This window comes from Molossus molossus, unplaced genomic scaffold, assembly GCF_014108415.1.
Source record: "Molossus molossus isolate mMolMol1 unplaced genomic scaffold, mMolMol1.p scaffold_m16_p_6, whole genome shotgun sequence".
Lineage (NCBI taxonomy): Eukaryota > Metazoa > Chordata > Mammalia > Chiroptera > Molossidae > Molossus > Molossus molossus.
Genome location: NW_023425399.1, coordinates 105,764,957 through 105,786,376, shown reverse-complemented (window position 1 = coordinate 105,786,376; position 21,420 = coordinate 105,764,957). Strand labels below are relative to the sequence as shown.

At 47.3% G+C, this 21,420-nt stretch overlaps 1 protein-coding gene across 2 annotated transcripts in view; it reads right to left on the bottom strand.

Annotated features, from left to right (window-relative positions):
• NEDD4L (NEDD4 like E3 ubiquitin protein ligase) overlaps positions 1-21,420 on the bottom strand; it is a 308,882-nt gene that overhangs the window by 147,657 nt on the left and 139,805 nt on the right. The window contains exon 1 of one of the 2 annotated variants that reach the window (XM_036244391.1): positions 15,843-15,907. The exons of the other annotated variant lie outside the window; for it this stretch is intronic. The gene's annotated coding sequence lies outside the window, so the exon portion shown is untranslated. Of the gene's footprint in view, positions 1-15,842; positions 15,908-21,420 lie in introns of those variants that run through there. 2 annotated transcript variants of the gene reach the window in all.

Below are 21,420 nucleotides of genomic sequence, written 5' to 3'. Positions count from 1 at the left end.
AGATTTTGTTGTTGTCGTTCATCATTAATACATATAATACTTTTATAATGAACAAAACAGGCAGGCGTGTAGGGAAGCAGGCAAGAAGAAGACCATTTATCTCTCCTTGCTGGTGCTTCTCCTTGTAACGCCCTTGACCATTTCCACTGGAGTCTCAACTCTCAGCTTCACCAGCCTGAGTGACCTTCAGACAGTCACCTGATCACTCTTAACTTCGGAATGTTTGGGAATGACAACTCCTAACTCAGAGGGTTACTGCAAAGATCAGAGAAAATGATGTATTCATTTAGCACCCAGCTCAGCACCAAACACTGAGCACCTGTGCCCCACAGAGGATAGCCACGGTCATTGGGATTCTACTCTTTTTTCTCTTGCGAGACATCTGAGCGTGTCTGTTACTCCGTCTGACCCCCTACTTCTGCTGTGACTGCTGATTCGATCTGACACTGATTACCTCCTTGCACAGACTGGGTGCCGCCAACCACAGCACACTAAGTTTTCCCTGCTTCCTCATTACTCATACTGTGTGGAAGCCCCCTGGGGATCTGGGCAGAGACGCTCAAACTGGTAATCTTATTTCCAACAGAGTTCACCTGAATTCACTCTTGGCCACGAGCTCCCCTGTCCTAGTGCCTGCTGTCGGTACCATTCAGGGCTAGCAGTAACATTCCTCTCCAAGAAGCTCAATGCTTTGCAGATCAGAAGAGAAATTCTATTTTGCAAACCTTTGGTTTTTTCTCTGCATAGTAAAGCTATTTAGGCATCACATTCTTTCTTTTATGTAAGGATTCAAACCTCCTGTTTACGGAGTGCCCACCAAAGACACACCCGTTTGAATGGGGCAGAGAGAAGTGAAGCAATGATTGCAGCAGTGAGTCAATGCACCCTGGAACACACACGTTCAGCGGCTCCTGACCTGGGGCACGCCTGTCACCTGTCCTCAGGTGCCTGACCCCACCCCAGGCATGCTAGATCACCATCTCTGGGGTTGAGGCCTGGGAATCTTCATTTACTAAGAGTTCCAGGTGACTTCCATGCACTGGTCCACCTGGACCCCCCTGCCAGAGAGGAGTCTCTGAAGCCAACACGGGAGGGCCGAGAGAGGGCAAGAGTTTTCCGGAGGGGAGAACACAGGCAAAGGCCCAGTAAGGCTGCAGGACTTGGGAAGAAAAGGTCGCTGGAGAGGGAGCTCTGGCTCAAACCACAAGGCATCTGTATGCAATTAAAGGCGGGCCCCTCCCCCACCCCCTCCCCCCCATTTGTAGCACATGCCTCTGGAAAACTCATACAGCTGCGTTGGGCCTACGTTTCACCATCTAGGTAACGGGGATGATAGCAATCCAGTCCTTGTAAGGAGGCCGGTAGGAAGATGGAAACACGATAGTGCCTGACATATGTATATAGTGCAGAGCACACAATAAATGTTGGCCACTGCCGCCACCACCATCGTCACGGGGTTGTTGAGACAGGGAAGACTCACAGCAGACTGGTTACAGGAGCTGAAGCAGTGGGCAGAGACCAGCTGGAAGACTTCTGCACCAAGAGTGAAAACAGTTTCAACAGAGTAGTGCGGATCAAGTCAAGATGTGAGAGTACACCCAAAGGTGTGCTCGAAAGAAGTGGGTGGGCAGACCAGCGTGGCAAGCAGGTTAGGAGGAAGGCTGGAGTCCATGCCGACCTCCAGCTCACGAGACGATATGCAGTCTCAAGCTATGAACTCGACCCCGTACCGGACCAGCAACACCACACACAGAAGAGCAGGGCCTTCCCATTCCAGGAGACTGTGAATCCCAAGGCAACGCCCGCGGTCTCGCTTTTATAACCTAACTCCTTTTACGGAGCTCTCTGGACAAATCAGGCCGTCACCCAACGGGCTCTGAGATCTTTTGCTCCGTGTCTATGAAGATGCATTTGTGTGGAAGTCTGCAAGAGCCCATCAATGCCAACGCTCCGTCATCAGCGAATCCTAATGCTTTAGTGTTATTTAAACTCAAAGTCTCAAAGTTAGAATTGGCCTCCAGATCTCTATGTCTAGGTTAGGGGGCAGAAACCACAAAACACCTTCCGAAGGTTCTTAGGTTCCTCCGTAGTTTTCATTAAGTATGTCAAGTCCAGAGAAAAAAATACCTGGGAGATTCGAGCTGTTCACTCACAAACAAGACACCTCATCCGCACACAAGGATTATTTCAGAGAGGGAAAAAATAGAAAGTTGACATCACCTTATCTTGGACACACGAGCCACAGCAGAATGCATGAACCCAATGGCTAAAAGACAGGTCCTGTTACCTGGAATAAAATCTTAAGTCTAACAGATGCCAAGATGCTCAATAAAAATGCCACAAGTACCTGCTCTCTCATGAGAAGTCACCAAAAGACCTTGGTCAAAAATCCATACTGACCGGTTTGGCTCAGCAGTTAGAGCAGCAGCCCGCAAACCAAAGAGTCGCGGGTTTGATTCCGGTCAAGGGCACATACTTCGGCTGCAGTTCATTCCCGGCCCTGGTTGGGGTCGTGCAGGAGGCAACCAGTCAATGTGTCCCTTTCACATCGATGTTTCCCCCCTCCCCCCGCCCCCATTCTATCTGAAGATATTTGAAAAAATATCCTCAGGTGAGGATTAAAAAAAAATTCCACACTGCCCATGTTGACTGGGGTCAGAGGAAGGGTAACCTACAAGGCCTACCTGTAACTGTAACTTACCTGTCAGCACCACTTTCTGTTTATTTCAATGGGGGAAGCAAGAGAGTAAAGGCAAGTCCGTTCTTGCCCATTTAAAACAACACTATTGTCCAGTGACAGTCAGGTTACAAGTAATAATAAGAGCCTGTAATAATGAGGAATCCGGTTCTGGAGGAAACAAGGCAAGGAGGGGGCGGGGCTCCGAGCCACGGTGCGTTATTGCCACCTGCTCGCCATCCACTCCCCTCACAGTTCAAGTCCAGCCAACTCGAACTCCACAGAACAAAAATTCAAAGATGCATCCTTAACTGCCTAACTATATTTCTTACTTACAAATTAGCTCCCTCCGCCCCCAACTTATAAAGTCAGCAGACTATAAAACAGGTAGAGACACAGAATGGCACTGAAATCACTAAGTGTGGGGACTGACTTCCAAAGCCGTCGCTCTCCTCGGACACTGAAGTCCACCCCCTAGCTGATCCCACCGGTGCCCTGTCGATCGAAAAGCAATACCGCCGGTCAAGCAGAGCGACTTTAAACTTGATACCGCAGTGGGATCAACACTGACCTGTGCCGAACTAGGAACGAGGGCACAGTCTAAGGGAGGGAACTACTCAGGGAAGTCAGCCTTTATTAACAAAATGGGGAGGAAAAGATGTGTTTTATCAGCTCAGGAAGAGCCGCCAGGTTTCGGAGCACAGCTTGCAGGCACCTTGGCTATCACTGCCCGCTTTGGGTGCAAGGACTTAAGGCAGCTCACGGAGGTAAACAGGATCGCAGACATGGAGCCCACTGAGGCCCCCAAGTGATGGGTGCTCAGGGACAGAGGTCTAGCAGAGCGTGACACCATGCAGATTGCTGAATAACAACCAAGCTGAGTGCGGGCCTCACAGGGACCATTTTGGGGGCAATCGGGGAACAGGTGGAGAGAAGAGGGACTTGGAGGAGTGATGTATCCTGCCAGGCATTTTCTATGCACATGGAAATATCAACCTCTCTGCCCCAGAGTGTTTGCTACGTGCCAAGAACTCACTCAGCACTTTCTGTACCATCCTTCCTCTAAGATACGTTGGAACATTCTAGACTTCTCAGGGGTGAGAATGCAGTGGTGTCAGAGGTACCTCGGGAGCTAACCCTTCCCAAGCCCAGTCCAGTGCTCAGTGCGAGAATCTGTCTTCTTACAGGCAAGAAGGGACTCCTCCCTCACACGGGGCTAACACGACACATGACAGCTTTGCCAGTGTGAACAGTGATGCCCCTTTAGTGAAGCAGCCGCCAGGGCACCAGGAGAGCCATGTGGCACAGGTCTCGGACGTGGCGCTGCCCTGAACACAGAAAACGGAACAGGAGCTCACCTTGACCCGTTCCCTGGGATACAGGCTAAAGCATTCCCTCCAAAAAAGGTATGCCCAAGTCCTTTCCCTCAGTATCTCGGAAGGTGACCTATTAAGAAATGGGATCTCACCCTGGATGGTTTTGCTCAGTGGTTAGAGCGTTGGCCTGCAGTCCAGAGAGACCCGGGTTTGGTTCCCGTTATGGGCACATACCTCGGTTGCAGTTTGTCCCCAGCCCTGGTTGGGTCATGTGGGTTGCAGCCACTCGATGTGTCCCTTTCACGTCGATGTTTCTCTCTCTCTTCTTCCCACTCTATCTGAACAAAATATCAAAAAATGTCCTCGGGTGAGGATAAAAAAAAAGGAAGGGGATCTTTATAGATGTTGAGTTAAATTGAGGTCATTGAGTTAAAATGAGGTCATCAGTGTGGGCCCTAACCCAATGTGGCTGTGTCCTTATAAGAGGGGAGATTGGACACAGAGACAGACATGCACATGGGAAGATGATGTGGAGACAAAGGGAGACGGGACCATGTGACTGGATAGATGCCCCTACAAGCCAGGGGATGCTAAGAATTGCAGCAATCACCAGAAAAGACAAGAGGCCAGAAAGGAGTTTCCCACAGACCCTCAGAGAGAGCCTGGCTCCGCTGACACCTTGATTTCAGACTTCAGCCTCCTGAACTATGAGACGATACATTTCTATGCTTTACATCCTCTGTGAAAGCCAGCCCTTATGCGCTGGCTGGTTTGGCTCAGGGGTTAGAGCGTCAGCCCGCGGCCCAGAGTCCCGGGTTCAGTTCCTGCTAAAGGCATGTACCTTAGTTGCAGTTTGCCCCCGGCCCTGGTTGGGATTGTGTGGGTGGCCACCACTCGATGTGTCTCTCTCACATCGATGTTTCTCTCTCTCTCTCTTCCTCCCTCTCTCCCTCCTGCTCTATCTGAAGATAAATGCAAAAATGTCCTCAGGTGAGGATAAAAAATAATAATAATAATTAAATAAAGCCAGCCCTTATCAGAAACCCTTGGGGCCAAATATGTTATAGGACTCTGATTCTTTTCTCATTTTAGAAAGATGGTTCTGACTATTTCAATGAGGAGATACCATTCCCAGGAGGGGCTTGGGGCCAGACCCATGCTCAGATGTTAGTGTGTGAGCTCCAACATGTATGCACATTGAGTGTTCTGCCCACACCCAGGAACACTCTCAAGTCTGTTCCGGTCAGGGTTTGCTATCGAGTTTCCTACGAACCTACAAAAATGTTTTCAATTTCCAGGGTATCTCAGTTTTCAAACTGCAGATAAGAGATACAGGCTTGAACAAAGTTGCACAACAGCACTTAAAATACACCTACTCCTCGTGCTGCCTGGCCGACCCCGCTCAGACTGCTCTCAGAAACACGGAGAACCACCCGTGAAATCCTAGAATTCCTCGGGGAAACCAAGTGTCCTCTCAACTCCCAGGAAAATAATTTGCAAAATAATTTTTTTCAAGTTTTATCTTCAAGGCTATTCAATGTGCAAACAAACCACCAGACATTTGGCCTTTCCATTAGTTCTACAGCATCACAAGACTTTTTTTAAACTGAGGAGAGAACAGTTATTCTTCACTGTATTTTCACAGGGAGAAAACACTACAGTCAATAGGAGGGACAGATTATGACAGCCCCCAGCCCCCCAATGCTAGTGAGAGGAGTGTTGTAGGACATGCATGTCCCCCCAGTCATGGGGAGGCACTCTCATTTGGATTTCCTGGACCCACAAATTGTCAAGAAGAAAAGGATGCCTTGATCAGTTAAAAATCTTAGTTGACCTGCTCCAGAAGCAACCAAACCGAGTGCAAACACCATCGTTCCCCATCATATCTCCAATGCTGGATCTACACTGGGCTCAGGTTTTTAAAAATCCTCCTAAGTTATTGTGTTAGATGAGACTGTCTATCAAAGGACTGACTTCTAAAAACAGCCTAAGGTAGGTGTGTTTGTTAGTAGACAAAGTTCCTGCCCACACCATGCCCCATCTCATAAAAAGGTGTGTGTTTGAGCATCAAGATTTACGCTACTAGATGACTCTGTTCTATGAATATATGTGTTTCTCTTGCCCCTTCAATGCTGAAGTGGAAACTGTTCATCACAGGGTGAGAGCGCATAGGATTGATTCAGAGAGAGAATCTCCGTAGGATAAAATGCACCTTTGCCATGACAACTGTGGCAGTCAGATCTCTCCTGCACGTCAAAGGAACACAGATCCCTGCTTTCCTGTCGCTGTACACTCACAACTTTTCATTAGGCAAGAAGTGCAGAACCCAATTAAACCACCTGTCAATAGCAGCCACCTCTGTTTGGTTCCCCAAATATGCCAATCTACTACCTTCAAAGTTTTCAGCCCATGTACCCCTGGTGCATACGCACTGATAGGTTCTCTCCCCTCCTGCCTATGGAAACCCTACCTCCTCCTGGGCTCCAGGCAGCCAGCCTCCGCTGCCCAGAACAAACCACCCTGCATCAACCAGCCTCCCCACACTCCACATTCCTGGTGGTGTGGACCACTCCTTCGCCACTGACTCACGTGCCTTTCTGCATTACTTGGCTTCTTGAACTGCAAGTCACAGAAAGGCCACTATTTATGACTGAGGCCAGTCTATCTGTCCCCCAGGGCCCTCTGCAGAATGAGTTCTCAATAAATACTCCTTGACTGCTTGACTTCCTGCCCATCATGTGACAGGGCAAGGTCTTCCCAGGGTCACACACGTGGAAACTTTGTGTTGCCCAATTCATCAAAATATAGAATTCTCAATCTATCATCTACCTGATAGTGTTCAACTAGGCACAGAATGTTTTTCCCACACTAATTTCATTTTCTTAAACTTGCTTCACTTTCTTCCCTTTTCCACAATGTGGGAGCCACAGGGTCTTCTCCCAGAGTGTCCTGAGATATAGGCCTGAATATATTAAAAGAAAACAAAATGGGGGGGTGTTCCACAGTGAACCCCCATTTCAGCAATAATATTACCTGATATCAAAAATTAACATCATAAGTCACTTTTCACAAAATCCTCACCTAAGCATATGTTTATTGATTGGGGGGGGGGGGGCAGGGACGGGACATCATATGGTTGCCTCCTTAAATGTCCTGACTGGGTATTGACCCTAAACCTAGGTGTGTAACCTCACTGGGAATCAAACCTGAAACCTTTTGGTGCAAGACATGATGCTCCAACCAACTAAGCCACTGGGCGAGGGCCACTGTGAGCCACTTTTGATTAACCAAAGGCAACACTTTTAACAACTGACCTATGGAATTGACATACTCTTGTGTGAGAAACTTAACATTGAAAAGGACACAAGAAATATTAACATTTGAGGACTGACTCAGGGAGAAAATAACAAAACAATTTCAGAAATCCTGATCAGACTGCTGATAATCACTTACAAACTGGAAAGGGAATTCATAATAATAAATGGATTACTAGATTATACACCATTATAAGTTTTCACTCTAATTGCTTAAGTTCTTAGTGTCATTTTTCATGTTTTTGTAGTGTGTTATTGATTTTTTCCCAACCCTGAAAAGACTTCCTTTCAAAACAAAGGTGCATAAGCCTCAATATACATGTGAATTTTCACACACTAAACAAACTCTTAAACAGCCCTTAATATAAGCAGATGATTGAGCCCGGCTGGTGTGGCTCAGTGGTTGACTGTCAACCCATGCACCAAGAGGTCGCTGGTTTGATTCCCGGTCAGGACACATGCCCAGACTGTGGGCCTGATCCCCAGTGGGGGGTGGGGTGGGGTGGGGTGGGGGCGCGGGAGGCAGCCGATTGATGTTTCTCTCTCATCGATCATTCTATCTCTCTCCCTCTCCCTTCCTCTCTCTCTAAAAATCAATAAAGAAAAAAATTTTTTTAAAGATATATATATATATAAGCAGATGATTGAGAAAACATTCATTGTAATTAACCTCATTTTTTTTTTTGTGCAGCTGACATGGACTGAGATACCATTAAAGAGTGATCCCAATTATGTGCCACAAACATATGCCACTTGTGGATGGAGCAGGTGGTACCAAAAAGTGAGACAAGATCTCTCTTCACTGGGTCATTAAGGAGGTAAATGTTTTCCGATTTAGGTGAACACGCAAACGCACGTCCCCATCCTGGAGGTGTAATATTCAGTAACCAGACTGAAAACGCAGCCTGAACCCCCACACTTAATGTCCAACAGCACGCCTCCTTATACCTGAACATAGGACCCGACTCAGACACACGTGATCTGAATGCAAGAAATGGCATGTATGGGGACAATGATGTATTTCAGCCCAATACCACTTACTAACTGCCAATTAGATTTATACTCTAGATAGTCTGTAGGCTATAAAATTGAGGACCTCAGGCTTGAGCACCAGGTAGGCAAATGACGAAACCTCTGGCCATCCCAACCTCGGTGACTAAGCACCTCATGGGTATATTCTGCTACAAGTGCCAACCTCCTCTATTCCACACCTTGTTAATGCAGCCAAATATTAACCCACTCACCCAAGCCAAACACATGGGAATCACCCACTCTAAGTTGGTTCTTGTAACCTCAAAGATCAAGTCCAGACTATTGTGATATACACAGTCTGCCTGGCTCTGGCCCCTCCAATGTCACCTTCCCTGTGCCTCACACATTTAGCCAAAGGGGACTTTCAGTTCTCTGAGCACACCATGCTGGTTCCTCTGCTGGCCATGCCCTGCCCCCACCCTGCCTGCACATGACCTTCACAGCCAACTCAGCTGTCTCTCAGAAGATTTCCTCAGCCCCAGTCCCACTCCTGGTGGCAGGCACCTAGCAGCACAGCGACCATTAATCTGGTGTGCATTTGTGCTATCGCTCTGCAAGGCGCACAGAGCCATGTCTTGGTTACTTATGTATATGACATTCCAGTCACACAGTAGGTCTGCAACCAATAATTGCTTTACAGGGTATGGTGATGGCCCAAGGGCAGGCCAGGCACATGAAGCATGGCGATCAGGAGGCCGGGGTCACTCTCGAGCTCCCCCGCAGAGCGGTACTGGAAAATGTCACCATCCATATCATGAAGCATGCATGCAAAGCAATGGCCACCTCTCACCTTTCAACGTACAGAAATAAAACAGCCTCACTTGCAATGTCTTGGTTATTTTTCTCACGTCAGGACTGAAACAAAGGAAGCCACCAGCATTGGAGCAGAAGCTGAAAGTGAAGGATAATCTGCTCTGAGGGCATTCGAACAAGAGGCAATTAATCAAGGATTAAGGCTAAGTCAAACCACAGAGAACATGTAACGGCAGCATGCTGAACGCTGGAAACCAGAGTGGCAATTAGGTGGGAAAACCCACAATGGGAAATACAATTGCTGTGTGGATGAATAGCTAGCAGGGAGCTTCACAGAGCCATTTCCCGGTGGACAGCCCTCACGGTGTAACAGAAACCAGGGGCTCAGCTCCGACCTCATAAAAGGATGTAAGAAAGTCTGGCAATTAGACTTTCGTCTCAAAGTAGTGAGCACCACCTAGCCAATTCCATCCCGCGAATACGTAAAGGTGAGACCAGGCGACCTACAGACAACTCATTGTGAAGTACTGACAACTCGAGAAACCTCAGCCTCCACCTGAGCCAAATCAGATCACAAAGACCACACAGAGGCTCCCTTCCCAGACCTTCCAAGGCTCAGCTGTCTGGTTGGCTCACCCGCTGCTTCATTCAACTAATTTTCACTGGGCACCTACTATGTCTCAGGCACTGGTCTAGGCCCCTGAGATACGACAGGGAAAGAAAAAACACTGAAAACTCCCTTCCCTGGATGGGAATGGATGCTCTAACAAGGGGAGACAGGTGGTAAACAACACAGAATGAATTAGTACAGCCTGTTAGAACATGACAAATACTAAAGAGAAAAAAGCAACCACCACTAGCAAAGAGGACTGATGCTGGGAGGTGAGCTGAAATGTTAGAAGCACTTTTAAGAGGATAGTCCGAGGACCTTTCCGAAACGGTGATTTCGAACAACCTGAACGAAATGGGAAATCATTAATTGGGGGTCAGACCCCTCACAAGAATATAACAGTTGCACATTTGCCAAAGATAGGCTTTTTTTCCTTCTTTGCTGGTGGCCTTGATTGCTTGATTCCGGGTGAGATAGCGACATAACCGAGGGCATGCTCTCTGCATGCAGGAGGATGTGCCCAGGTGTGTTTACTGGTTCTGCCACCTGCACCTGGAAATGATCAGCTGCCACGATCTCTATCAGCCAACCTCATCTAACGGTGGAGAGGCCTGCATACCCTTTACTTTCAGCACCTGGTGTCCTTAGTAGTGACGTTAGACCACAAAAGATCCCAAAGGCTTCCCCTGCCCCTAGGAACTCTGGGCCCTGTGACCTGAGAAACTCAGAACACATTCTCATTCTCAGCCGTGCAGGGTTCAGCTCAGGAAGTCCGTGTGGACTACAGCTCATAAATGCCCTGTTTGCATGTGTTTGCACTCACCCCCCTCCCCACTCAATAGGTGTCTTCTTTCAAAACAGTAACAATGTACACCCTTTTGATTGCATAGGTTACTATAATAAATCTTGACTTGAAAAAAAGGACAAATGAGAGCTCAAATACTAGAGGCCATGGAACCTAACACAACTCCACTTGACAAATGACAGAGCTGTGTCCTGTCAGTGACACAAGCGCAACTGTTCCCCTCTCAGCTGCCACGCCTCCACTCTCGCTGAGGCTACTCGACTAACAATGTCTCTAGTTTCCAATACTGTTTAGATAAGTTGATATTTAAACATGTTTGATGAATGAAGTATTTTTTCCAGGATATATTTTTTATCTGTTTTTTTAAATTGATTTTTAGAGAGAGAGGAAGGGAGAGAGAGAAAGAGATAGAAACATCGATGTGAGAGAGAAACATCAATCGACTGCCTCCTGCACATCCCCCCACTGGAGACTGAGCCTAAAACCCGGGCATGTGCCCTGAATGGGAATCGAACTGGGACCTCTCAGTCTGTGGGACAACACTCAATCCACTGAGCCTCACCGGCAGGGCCCAGGACATATCATCTCATTTTGCTCTAAGATCAATAACCATTTACTCTTCTAGGTACAATAATTTATAGTTTTCTATGGGAAGGATGTCACATTAAAAGCAAGTTTTCCAACCACTATCCCAGTGTCGGCCACAACCTCCATACTAACCCCAAACAGGCACTCTGGAAAATGGTAGGAGCTGCCACGCAGAAGGAATGTGCCCACCCATGTAACTATCATTCCTGTCTCCTGATTGTCATTACTTTATAGTCCCTCAAACCACCTCCAATGACAGTATCTGTTCACTTGGTTACTGTCGGTCTTCCCACCAGGCTGAAGCTCCCCGAGGGCGGGGAGGTGGGTGGCCAGAGACGGCTGTGCAGCCCACCGGCTTGGCACGAATGGGCACTGGGCCTCTCCTGCTTTTGCTGGCCTTGCCAGCACCTACATCCTGAATGGCCCCTGAGATGCTCCACGCACATCTGTTAAATACATGAGTTCCCCCTCAAGGTTGGGAGGTCACTTAGAATCTACTGGTGCACTCAATTTGGGAGCTCACAAATTGCTTTTTATTTTCTTCTCTGCCCACACTTCTCCTTCCCCTAAAAATATAGGAGAGCCAAACATGGGTGTGCACAAGCACAACCGAAGGGCAATTTGATTATGATTCGGTAACACCTAGGATTAGGCAGCATGCAGGTGAAGCCGCCGGGGCCCTCCCTGCGCGGAGAGGGGCAGGGGGTCGGACCGCTAATCTCACAGCTTATTCCTAAACTGGTCATTGCTAAACTAAGATGATGGCTTTGTCATCAAAGCTTTCCATCCCGTGTCATATTCAAAATCGAATTTTAATGGCAATACCCCTGCAGCAGGATGACCCCTGATCTCGTGGGATCTGCAGATCCGTGCAGGTGACATGAGGCCCTTCTCTTGTCTTCTATACATGCTTTCGCCCTCTGGCTGGCACGCATACCTTCCAGCTCACATCATCTTTCTTGCTGTTAAATGCTTTATTTTCTTCAAAAACAGAGTTCCACTGGTGCACGCACACACCAGGAAAACCACTCAACTGTGGTATGTGGCCTCCCATTAAAGAACAAAGAATTGAAGAGATTATTAATTTTTGAAAACCAGCTAACAAAATTAGGGGACTAAAATCTTACAAATCAAATATTGTCTTTGACCGCCATCCTCGCTCCCCCCAATGCTTCAGAACTGGTAAAGTATATATTAAACTATAAATCAATCAGCCCTGGCCAGTGGCTCGGTTGGAGCACTGTCCCCTGCACCAAAAGGCTGTGGGTTCAGTTCCCAGTCAGGGTACATACCTAGGTTTCGGGTTCCATACGTGGTCAGGGTGCATACAGGAGGCAACTGATCAATGTCTCCCTCTCTTTCTAAAAATCAATGAAAAAGACATGTCCTCAGGTGAGGATTAAAAAAAATTTTTTTTTTACTTAATCAAGTGTAAATAAGAATACAAGACAAAGAAAAGAAACAGTTAAACGTAAAAGAATTTTAGCTCAATGAAAAGTGCCAAGCGTAAGAGAAAAGAGGCACCCCTTGGTGTATAGCTCAAAGATATTTAATAAACATTTGGTAACAAATGGACTAAAAGGATAATGAGAAGACAGATTATTTTAAAGTAATGAACAAGTCATTACAAGCATCTTAACCTTGACAGTGAGTTGAACTAAATAGTCACATGAATACCAGACAGGAGAGTGTCCAAACAAGAACAAACCTCCTTCGGCGACCACGCAGTGATGTGCCTGCCACAGTGACGCTGCTGAAGACCTCACCAAAACAGGGCACGAAAGAAAGGCAGAATATATTCGAATGCCTTCCAGCCTGCTGCATGAAACTAGCGCCTTCTTGAGGCTGAAGTTTGTCTGCTCAGCATGGCAGATCTTGGCCAAAATAAATTCGTTGACCCTCTCAATGGAGCTGAAGGTTCAAATCCCCACACCGGCAGACGTTCCTGAAGATCACAGCCCCAGGACTCCCCACGACCTCCACTCAGGAAACATGACCAAATGCCCTCAGTGATGACCCGTCAGGAGCTGAGTCAGAGGTGGTTTACAGTTGCATGTGATCGTGTCGCCTGCAGCCGGATGAGTAACCGTGAAATGAGCACGGCCTCTTACATCACTGAAGCTTTTTCCTGTATTTCTATTAAACCCCATTTGCTGCCCCCTTCCCCCCGAATCTATCATCTCTGTGTTTCCACTTAGTCTGAAGTGACACTGTTAACGACCTCAGGGAGGTGATGACATGTCATACGTCTCATGTGCTGTTCCAAAAATTTCCACGGAAAATTCCTTTCTCTCAGAGAAGAAAATCGAGCCTTTGTTTTCAGGGATGATGTCAATCAGAAGCTGGTATTTTAACCTTTCTTCCAGTAACTACTTCTAAGATGAATAAATAGTTCACATATGTCTCAGCTGAGAGTACAAGCTCATGGTTCAAGATCTCGTGATTCTTTGGCAGATCCAATTTGGTGACAACAGGGGGCAGGAAGGATTTCCTAAAAGATCTAGACATCAGGCCTTTAGATGGGTCAGAAACAAAGCCCCCTTTGATTTCAGGAGGGCAGCTGGTAGGCTCACCCAGGCCTGACGCACATCCTGGCCAGCAGGCATGATCAAATGGAAAAGCTGCCTACCTGTGTGTGCTTCTGCCTACCTGGGTACCAAGAAAACCAGGCCAAGCACGGAGAGAGCACAAATATTTACTGGAGGTGAAGGTGTGCCAGGTGACCTTCTGTGGAATTCTGAGCCACTGAGAGCATAGCTGAGGCAGAGTCTGCAAACACCTGGGAGCACGTGCTTCTCCCATCACCCTGAAGGTGAATGACCTCCGAAGTCTTTGGGATCGAAGCTGAGGGAGCTGAGAGATTAGCAGGCTAGCTTCAAGCCAACCTGGAGACTGGGAAATCCTCTACATTGCTAGCACTTTACATCATCAGTATCTCAAACTGCAAAAGAGGGAAATCACACGGAGGGACAGCTTCCCGCCAAGGTGAAAGCAATGCTATGTAAATAACTTCACCTGAAACTGATTTGGACAAGCCCTAAGAAGTACAGACCGATGGAGCAAGCATCGTGTGGAATGAAATGCAGAAAATCAAGACAACCCTTCCACCCCACACAATTCTCATAACCACAAGAGCCTGTTTCATTAACTGCCTCTACGGTGTTGTCAAGAAGGATGCAGGGCCCCCCAGCATCACCAAACGCACCAAGCAAACTGCTTTAGAATAACATTTTATACTCCTCAATTGCCTTCTTCTTATCTCTTCCCGTTATATTCTCCAGGGACAAGAACATGTCCTAAACATGTCGTTTTAAATACCATTTAGGTGCAATGCAAGACTCCCCACCTCAAAAAAATCCTTCTGACGTTTAAAAAAAAAAAAAGCCTGTGAGAATCATTTCCTTACTTTTCTCCTGTCTCATTAAATGGGAAGCATTTCTATTTGTTTGTTTGTTTGTTTGTTTCTCGATTTCGCCATCATCTTACTCAAATTCTCATGGGAATTAAAACTCACCTTGTGCTCACAGACATTTTTTTAAAAGGCAACACCACACAGGTTCTTTAAACTCCCTCTTATGGTTTACTTTTCTTTGTTTAATTGGCACACTAACTCAAACACGTGTAAAAAATACACTTCTCAATATTCAACAAAGTATCTTGTTAAAGAACAGCTCAGATCTGACTACAAACTTTGCTATTTCACATCGTTGATACATTTTTATTGCCTCAGATTCCATCAATCTTAAGCCACATTTAACATTAGAAATACTTTTTTGAAAGTAACTTGACTCATTAACATAAAGGTGTGGCCTGCATTCCAGTTTATTTCAGGCTTTGGCACCATTCAGACATATACTAACTGGTGAAACTAAAAGTCTATGAATCACCATCAAGTGAGGCAGTAAAGAAACAAAAATCACGTGGTAATCATATAGTGTATTCGTATGTATGAGTAGTAAGGGTGGGAAATGACAGCGAAACCCAAAGGAAAAACTCAGTTGACTGTGTTCTGGGCTTTAAGTTTTGTTCTCGCAAACTAACAACAACAACAATAACAAATACACTTAGAATGAGACGTGTAAGCCCAAAATGCTAAAGGGAAGAAAGATTTCTATCACTACCAACCAAAAGTTCAGGTATAAACCATCAACCCTTGTTTAAGCAAACCACCTCACACCCTCAGGTGTCATTTCATTTGAGGCTAAAATACAGCTGGTGTCTCCCTCGTCTCCAGGGAGATTTCTAAGTCAGAAATACTCAGAGAAAAGAGAGACCCAAAATTGAACAGGAAGAAAAACACAATTGTCTCCTCCCAAACCAGTGAGTTCTAAATCAGAGAACCGAATTCCCAGAACTTTAGTGGTTTCCATTTTCCATGATTTCAACAAGAAAACAAAGGTATCCATTGTGCTTTCTTTTTTTCTTTTTCTTTTTGAATAACAAGTGCACATGTTTCTAAACAGTCCAGAGATGAGAAGCAAAGAGTAGCCAGGAGAGTTGAGATGACAATGTTTTTCGATCTCCTTCTCTGCTACCGTCCTATCTATACATAAGGAGAGAAAAACTGATCAACTACAGCTAACTAACCCTGAACACCAAAGAGAAGTAATTTAAAAAGAAAAATCTTGGTATGGGCTATAATAATGTCAATGACATAAAAACAGTACTACATTAAACTCCAACTCCATGCCCACAGTCGATGCCATGCATTCGTGTCATAAACACACTGCGGTGTCTCTGTCCTCACCTGTCACGGTCCTCAAGGCTCACGGAAAACAAGCCACCTCTCCTGTCAGAAGGTGTCAGACTGGGCTGGTGTTACAGCAGCACAGCTGGAAATCCACCTCCACGACCCTCGACCCTCGGGCTCCTGGCCAGTCCTCTCCTTCCCTGTGTTGATAACGCTGGCTCTGGGGACCATCAGCAAGTTTTAACACAACTGAGGAGGAAAGCACCGAGCTGGCTACTTATCCTGGTGATTCATGTCAATGACAGCTAGAAAGAAACGCTGTTGGTGGAGAAGCAGTTGAGTCAGGCTCCACCCCTCCAGTAAGATGCAGTAACCCTGCCCAGCTGGGCATGCGGCTGCAGAAGCCACACCTGCCAGAACGCTGTTACCTGCAGCGCTGCTTCTCTGAGTGACAGCTCTCCACGGGTGGAGGGTGGATGGAGGGCACGCCCAACAGGACCGGCAATAACCAGAGCGCGCATGGTTTTGTAAGCAGCTGTAACTCGGGGCTGGGCTGTCGGCGTATTTAAAGCTGTATCCGAGGTTTCAAAGAGAACTATGGTACAAGCTACACCATGCAACAGAACTGGTGGGGGATTTCATGTCGTGAGAGAGACAGCACCACCCTAGGAAGCCACCATCTCTGCGGGGCGAGCCATTTTCAGATGGACCAGTGGGTACCCTCAGGCATAGATAGATCAAGGGCCCTGAGTCCCATTTGAGGGGTAGTTTATGGAGGTGACCCCCCTTTATGCTACTGGACTCCCAGGGCCAAGTGAAAGGGGTGCCCTTTCTCTGGTTGTGAACGGCACTGGCGGACGCCCTTCCGCTCCTGCGTGAAGCAAGTCACCCCCATTCCACACCCCCGCGGGGTGGCTGGGATCTGAAGTGTTCCTACTTGTGGCAGAAAGCTCACTTCCACACCAACTCCAGTTTCATGGAGTGCTCACTCGTTACGTCTCGCTGGCATGTCGGCTGGGAAACCCTAAGCTGGACGTTCCAGTTCCCACAGGAGCGCAGAGGCTGGGGCTCCCAGAGGGGCTGGGATGGCAGAAAAGACCCCAGGGAAGCCGGCAACCTCTGGTGGCTGGGAGGATCACTCAAGTATCGGTGGAGAGAGTAGGCACGGGGTTACCACCAGAAACCCTGACCCAAATACACTCTCATGGACAGGCAGCTCCCCACAGGCTGACCGTTCCAACCATTTTCAGTAGAATTCTCCAACCAGAAAAGTACCCCATAGGTGAGAACACACAGTGCAGAACAATCTAAATGTAAGAGCAGAAACTCCAAGTATTCATATAAAGAATGAAGACAGAACTCAGATGTCCGATTAATAATCATTCTCCCTCAGCCAAACGTTTCATTTTATTGTTTCCCCCTCCCTGCCCACTGTTCGGCCTTGAGAAATGCATAGGAAAACCTTTTTCTGCAAGAAGAACAAAGCCCACCCTTGACCTTCCCAACTACAAATTTGCTGCCGCCATTAACGATCCAACTCCCTACCCACGTGGTGGGCGTCCACTTCCACATTCCCGACATCTTTGTCCCCCACTCAGGGAAATCAGCTTCGGCCCACCCTCCACTGAAGGCAACTGAGCCAGTCAACAGTAGTCTGAAGGCTGAGGGGAGACGTGGCAGCAACGGCAGGACTATGAAAAGCCTTCGTTCCAGCCCCTCGGTCCAGTGAGGCTGTGAAGTGAGGACCCCTCTGTGAAGTGAGGACCCAGCCAGGGCAGCCAGGACCCAGCCAGGGCAGCCGAGACCCAGGAACAGCCGCCCAGGTAGACTGAACACACACTCAGCCCCAGGTAGGTGACCGTTACCTGAGGGTGTCCTGACACTCCTCGAATCTAACATCCCGGGAGGAAAGCCAAAAGCAAACAAACAAACAAACAAAGGCCAAGAGCACGGTGCCACAGAGCAGCGTGGAGAAGATGAACGCAGACCCTGACCAGCAGTGGAGTGTGGCGGAGGTCTGCAGACCCTGACCAGCAGTGGAGTGCGGCGGAGGTCTGCAGACCCTGACCGGCAGTGGAGTGCGGCGGAGGTCTGCAGACCCTGACCGGCAGTGGAGTGAGCGGAGGTCTGCAGACCCTGACCAGCAGTGGAGTGCGGCGGAGGTCTGCAGACCCTGACCAGCAGTGGAGTGCGGCGGAGGTCTGCGGACCCTGACCAGCAGTGGAGTGCGGCGGAGGTCTGCAGGGAGGTCTGCAACAGGCTCTCTTAGCCTGCACCCTGCTGGCATCGGGGGCCAGCTAATTCTCGTTTGGGGGGGGTGTGGGGGGAGGTCTGTGCATTGTCAGATGTTTACCAGTATCCCTGCCCTCTACCCCCTAGATAGCAGCTCTCCTCGGGTGTGACAACCAAAAAATATCTCCAGACATTGCTAAATGTCCCCTGGGAAGCAAAGATGCCCCCAGTTGAGAACTGGTTTGAAAGGACAGGATTCTGCAGGGTGGCGTAGTTGGTGGCCTTGGAGGAAGGGCGGAAGCTCCTACTGAGGCAGTCTGGAAGGAGAAAGTCTAGACAGGTCAGGAGCGAGGTCAAGGAAGGGCAGTGCATAGCGTTACCCCACCTGAGGGCTGCTGTTTCAGAGAAGCCGGAGACCAGGCCAGAGGTGAGAGGGGGTGGGGATTAGAGATGGAGTCCAGAACCTCAGAGTCTGGAACAACCGGGGAGCAGAAGGAGCAGAGCTGGGCTGTCAGAAGTTTGATGAGACGGTGGCACAAACTCAGAGGGCCCCAGAGGGCCCAGGGAGAAGGGATGGCGGCTGGCTGGCTGAACGGAGCTGGAGTTCCGAAAGGGATGTGGACACAGGGGTGCCACATGTGTACTGTAGTTTCCAAGGTCACTGAGGGCACCAGTGGTGCAGAGTGACCTGGAGTCCACAGAAACTGAACACAAGGAACCTCCTGGGGATGTGTTGCAATAGAATAAATGAAGATGAAGAAAGCCTAAAAGGGGGCATCCCTGAGAAGGAAATAGAGAGTCTATAGACCATCGAGAGGACGAAACACAACCACCCCCTTTGACTCAGTAATTCTCATCCAAGGACTCTTTCCTAAGGAAATAATCAGGGATAGAGTCAAGCAATCCAGACCGAGAAGTTCCTGACACAAACAAAACTGAGAAACTGTAAGCAACCTTCATGACCAACTAGAGAGAAAATAAATTATAGACATCTATATGTTCATGTCAACAAGGACTATTTTAAAACAGGGGAACACAGTCACAACATACTGTTGAGAATCGTGAACTATACAACTATATATAACATGGCCCAATTTTAAAATTTTACATATTTGTGTGTAGACATTTTTATAGCTTGAGTCTTAATCTCCATCAAAGCAAGAGCAGACACAATGAGATTTCCAAGATTAAAAAAAAAAAAAGAATCAGAAGAAAATGGGATTAGAGTCCTGGAGAAGAAGAGAGAAAGGAGGTCAGCAAGGAAAGGGGGGGCGGGGGGGGGGGGCAGAGCCAAGACAGGCGAGGGTCAGAGGGGTTCTCCAAGCAAACCTAGGACTCTGCGTTTGCAGACACTTCGGTGTCACTATGCAGAATGCAGTTAGCAAACAAAGTGGAAGGGACAGTCACCTTTCCTGGAATTCCCCACAGTTATCACTGGCCAGGAAGGCCACAGAAGGCACACCTATGAATGACCGAGGGCGGGTTTCCCAGAAGTGTGCCCGAAGGAAAGGCTGCCTCCGGTCTCACACGTCCCATGGGGATTTTTTTTCCCCTAAATTCAAAACAATGTCAAAAATCCCTGGCTGTTCTTTAATTCTATATCACTTCCAATTACATCACGTCTTTTGATGGCTCCTAGCACTCCTGACATGCGACCAAAAGAATGTGCTCAACACTGTTGACCACACTTAAGAGAATTGGGATGGCTCGTAGGCGGAATTTTATGAAACATCACAAAGGGTCACACTTGATCAGTACGTTCCAATGGACGGCAGAAGAAGTGTATAAAAGGTCAGTGAATGTTCAGTTAACCTAACCCAAGAAAATAAGAGAGGTGTGAAAGCTGATTGCATTCAAATCAGGATCTTAAAAACCAAATTCAAACTTCAGGGCAGTATCTCAAACACATTTCAGGGTTTGTATTCTGTTTGCTTTGGATTTTAATCTTAGGAAGATTTGTCAATTACTGAGATCATGTTGACATTTTTTTTCTTTAAAAGCCAGTGTGAATTTACCCATACTCTGCAGCCTTCAAAAATCGTGTTACTAGAAATATTACAAGTTATCATAAAATGTACACCATAAAATATTGGTTAAAAGGCATCATTCTAAACAATATTATAGCATTTTTGCAAATATATAAACTAGTTCCATATACATATATAAATGTAGGCAAAAGACCAAAAGTAAGTAAAATAGTAGCCGATTACTTTCTCTCTGGCTATTTGAATTACAGGTGGATCACTGCTTTAGATTTTATCTTTTCCGGTGTCTAATTCCTTTATAATCAAGGGGAAAAAAACACCATGAAAATGTGATTTGAAAACTGCTCAGGACCCACTCAGGTAGCTCAGTTGGTTGGAGTGTCTTCCCATACATCAAAAAGGTGGTGGATTCAATTCCCAGTCAGGGCACATACCTAGGTTTTTGGTTCAACCCCTGGTCAGGGAGCATATGGGAGGCAACCAATCGAACAGATGTCTCTCTCTCTCTCTCTTCCCACACCTTCCTACCTAAAATCAATAAAAACAAAAACAATAAGCATATCCTCGGATGAGGATTTTAAAAAATTGCTAAGGATGTATTATCACTTATTTGAAAAAAATGAATGAATAACCAAATGAAGAATCCAAATTCTCAGGGAGGGGGCAGACCCAAGTTTCTCTGTTTTGTTCAAAACCAACTACAGTAGAAGAGAACCCAGGACACTTGGGGGGGGGGGGGTAAATTGAACAAAACAAGGATGCCATGACACAGCAAAAATCTTTCCACAACACAGGCAAGGTTTGGTGATTACAGCAGTCCTTTCTTACAAAAAAGGACAATGAGCAGTTTACATGCCTCGCAGGTTAACACAATCAAGTGACTTTATCAAAACAACTGAACAGAAAACTGTCTCATCAAGAAGGGGAAAGGTCTCTTGACTCTTTAAACATCAGCCAGTAAACATAATATCATGGACCTATTCCACGTCAGATGCTATCCAACACCCAGTGACTTGAACCTTAACCATTTATGAGTGACAGCTGACAGATCATTCCCTAACTGAAGAGACAGTTGTGTTCCTGACCTTTATCATTTTAGGGCCATTACTCAGGGTCCTGAACACATTTTCACATGGAAGAAATACTTCCCCCCTTTGTGGCCCCGCCCAGGCCCTTCGGCTGTACAGGCCAGCTCAACCCAACGACTCCCAGAGGCCGGCCAAGCCTGCCCTGTCCCTCAGCTCCCTCCTCATTTTCCTTCATCTCCTTCAATGTCCACTCGGAGATCTCCGGGCCCTAACACCGGCTTCTGCTGCTGCCTCCACACCTGTTCCCCAGCTAACCCTTTGCACCTCGGTGGCCACCACCCAGCCTGCTGTTCGAGCTGGAATTCCCTCAGTTTGGTTCCTCTCTCTGTC